Genomic DNA, 4,303 nt, shown 5'->3' with positions numbered 1-4,303 from the left:
TTAGGACAGCGGACTCGCGGTCGGAGGATCGCGGTTTCGATTCCCAGACCGGGCGTTGTGTGTGTTTATTAAGCGAAAACACCTAAAGCTCCACGAGGTTCCGGCAGGGGGTGGTGGCGACCCCTGTTGAACTCTTTCGCCCCAACTTTCTCTCACTCTTTCTTCCTGTCTCTTGAGTAATGCTGCGATGGACTGGCGTCCCGTCCAGCTGGGGGGAACCCATACGCCATAGAAACCGGGAAACCGAGCCCATGAGCCTGGCTAGGCTTTAAAAGGGCGCATTATCATCATCAAAATATATTGGTTTGAATTTTGGCACAAGGACAAGTTCTGGGGAAGGAATTAGTCGATTACATCGACCCAGTTTTCAACGGGTACTTTTTTATCGACTCCTAATGGATGAAAGGTAAATTCGACCTTGACGGCATTTGAACTCAAATGCTTGGCTAAGCATTTTTCTGACGTGCTAACGATTCTGCCCGCTTGCCACCTTAATGCATATCCTTTTCTACTCTAGACACAAGGCCCGAAATTTTGAGGGGAGGGGGCTAGTCGATTAGATCGACCCCAGTATGCAACTGGTACTTATTTAATCGACCCACAGATAGAAGCAGAGAGGGGACAAACAAGGACAGACAAACGGATTGAGTCGATTATATCGATCCCAGTGCGTAACTGGTACTTATTTAATCGACCCCGAAAGGATGAAAGGCAAAGTCGACCTCGGCGGAATTTGAACTCAGAACATAGCGGCAGACGAAATACCGCCAAGAACTTCGCCCGGCGTGCTAACGTTTCTGCCAGCTCGCCGCCTTCACCTTAATGCATATTGAAATGCTAATGTTTGCTCGATAACAACATTGGAAACCGTTGATAATAGCTAAGCGAGCACTTGTAAAGACGCAGTATAGATGAATAGTTAAGTTGGCCTCACAGCCACGAGGTACTGGATTCAATCCAACTGCATCCCGACCATCTTGGTCATCTTGGGAACCTTGGGTCAATATTATTTTTTATAGTAGTGGTTCTCAACCGGGGTCCGTATAACCCTTGGGGGTCCATATACGATTTAATTGTTAAAAATTATGTGCAATAAATCGGTTATACTTTTGCAATACACAAAATATCTTAAGAATTTGTTTATACAATTCCTAATAACATTTAATCATAAAAATATAATGGGATTTTTTTTAAATAACATAGGCGCAGGCGTGGCTGTGTGGTAAGGATTTTCCTTCCCAACCACATGGTTCCAGGTTCAGTCATTCTGCGTGGCACCTTGGGCAAGTGACTTCTACTATAGCCTCGTGAGTGGATTTGGTAAAGGAAAACTGAAAGAAGCCCCATGTGTGTGTGTGTGTGTGTGTGCGTGTATGTGTGTGTGTGTGCATGTATGTGTGTGAGTGTGCGTGTGTGTGTTGTGTGTGTGTCTTTGTGTTATCATCCACAACGCTTGGCAACCGGTGCTGGTGTGTTTACAAGCCCGTGTGTTTACATCCAAGGTGTCATGCAAAGGGACTGAACCCAGAACCATGTGACTGGGAAGCAAACTTCTTTATTTCATGATATTGGCCATGAAGGCCGTACATAGAGGGGACAGTATAAGGTGGGGACAAAAAAACAAAACGAACGGAAAAGATGAATTGAATATAATGAAAAAATGAAATGAAGCCGTTCGGCCCCGCCTCTGAGCGACTTCATTGAACCTGTTAATACTTCTTCTTTTTTTTTCAGACACTGGTTTATAACACTATTTGTAACACCAGTTGGAACAACTAATATACATCTGGAAGATCCTGGAAGAGATTATGCCAAATTTTGGCATTGAAAGCTACACAAATGACAGAATGGGTCGTCACTGCACAGTGCCAAAGATCGCAACAATGCTGTCGCGCTTCAAGACCAGTTACTGCAACAGCCTGGGTTTCAAGGGCCCACAATTTTTTAATATTCTCCCAAAGAGTCTGAGGGATCTACACAAAGTGAATGTAGGTGTTTTCAAAGCAAAACTGGATCTCTTCCTGTCGAGAGTCCCAGATGAACGTACATCGGGGCAGGAGGCGCAAATGGGGGCAGCGACAGCAAACTCCCTTATTCACCAAATGCCACATATCAGAGAAGACTCTCAATAATAACAGGATAGCAAAACGGCGGTGCCCCAGCATGGCCGCAGTTGTGAACTGAAATCGATAGAAACAAAGTGGTATGTTAATCCGATAAAAATTATTTCCATAGACCCTTTATTTATTTTTGAAATGCGATTTTGTTCATGTTGGAAAAGGGCCAGTAGCTCCCTTCATGGGGTTGCTAGAGACTCGAGATAACTTCCATTAGCTTCGTCGTGAAATTTTACACAAGAGTTAGCTTTTAGTTTTTACATCCTATAGTTTTTACATCCTGTAGCCTCATACAAACGCTCGCGCTCACACGCACACGCATCTGTTTTTATTAGATAGATAGATAGATAGATAGATAGATAGATAGATAGATAGATAGATAGATAGATGTAACGACACTACACTGTTATAGTAACAACTATCTCAAGTTTTGAACCATCATAGGAAGTATAAAACGTTTTTGAGTAAATTTGATGACTAATGATTAATTATTAATTTTGTTCCCAGTGACTAATGAAACATACTCCACCACAATCCTATTCCATACAAATTGCATGTTAGTTTCGAACTTATTCCCTTAATATTAACATTATAGACAGACTTCGTAAAATGTAGTGATTTTGATCACCAGCAGAATTTACTAAAATTACCAAATTTACCACAACTAAAACATTTCTTCCTACGTGCAGAACAAGATCCTGAAGGTTGTTGTTATCCACATTTGCTGCAATTATTTTACTTTGATTTCATTTAATTTTTGTTTACCAAACCTACTTGCTAATGGTATAAACTACTTCTGTATTAGAACTTGTCCATAAGTATAGATCCTAAAGCACAACACTCACTTTGATTTTACCAATGATGATGATAGTTGTCTCGCGTAGTCTTAAAAAGTCGGTCCTGCAATTTGTTGCTGAACGACCAGCACAAATAGTTTGTTTTTAGTGATCAAATGTTTGTGTTGTACATTAACTCTTTCCATCAGATCGACGTTACCTGAACAGAAATGCACCAATACAACACAGCCAGCCAAGTCTACGATGGACGCTTTAGGCACATGTCTTACACAATCGAATATGTTTAATCTGTCTGGACACGACTGATGTCGTCAATGAAACTGTTTCAGAAGCTGTGATTGCAGAGAATATACTTTACAGCTTGGAAAGTGAATATATCCGCTCAAAAATGTTATTACCATTGACTGAATGAAAGCAGTTTTACCTCACACCTTTCAAAAAAAACGTCCTCTTTATTCGCCGAAAGGCGGAGACACCCTCTGTAATCAAAGATATCTTTTTGCTTCTTACTTCTTTCATCGTGGAGGCGCGATGGCCCAGTGGTTAGGGCAGCGGACTCGCGGTCATAGGATCGCGGTTTCGATTCCCAGACCGGGCGTTGTGAGTGTTTATTGAGCGAAAACGCCTAAAGCTCCACGAGGCTCCGGCAGGGGATGGTGGCGAACCCTGCTGTACTCTTCCACCACAACTTTCTCTCACTCTTACCTCCTGTTTCTGTTGTACCTGTATTTCAAAGGGTCAGCCTTGTCACACTGTGTCACGCTGAATATTCCCGAGAACTACGTTAAGGGTACACGTGTCTGTGGAGTGCTCAGCCACTTGCACGTTAATTTCCCGAGCAGGCTGTTCCGTCGATCGGATCAACTGGAACCCTCGACGTCGTAAGCAACGGAGTGCCAACAACAACAACAAACTTCTTTCATCAAATATCTCTTTTGGGCAAGAATCAAATACTTTTAGTGATGGATATGAAAATTGCACCAACAGGAGATACTGAAGAAGTATTGCAGAAGCAGAAAATATCAATTCTTGTTTTTGTTTTTTGTTTTGTTTTTTTGGCGAGGGAGTTGGAGTAATGAAAAGTGACCACGAAAGTTAAAGAAGCAATCAAAGGGTTACAGATAGGCGTTGAGCATAGCCATTTCTCCTTGTTTTATTCTCTACGTTCAAAAGTTTTAGTAAGTTTTTCTTTAGGTAAAGTCACTTACCTACTCTTCTACTTGTTTCAGTCATTTGACTGTGGCCATGCTGGAGCACCACCTTTTAGTCGAGCTAATCGACCCCAGGACTTATTCTTTGTAAGCCTAGTACTTATTCTATCGGCCTCTTTAGCCGAACCGCTAAGTTACGGAGACGTAAGCACACCAGCATCGGTTGTCAAGCGATGTT

The sequence above is a fragment of the Octopus bimaculoides genome, chromosome 11 (genome assembly GCF_001194135.2).
Source record: "Octopus bimaculoides isolate UCB-OBI-ISO-001 chromosome 11, ASM119413v2, whole genome shotgun sequence".
NCBI lineage: Eukaryota > Metazoa > Mollusca > Cephalopoda > Octopoda > Octopodidae > Octopus > Octopus bimaculoides.
Note: the sequence above shows the minus strand (reverse complement) of the source record.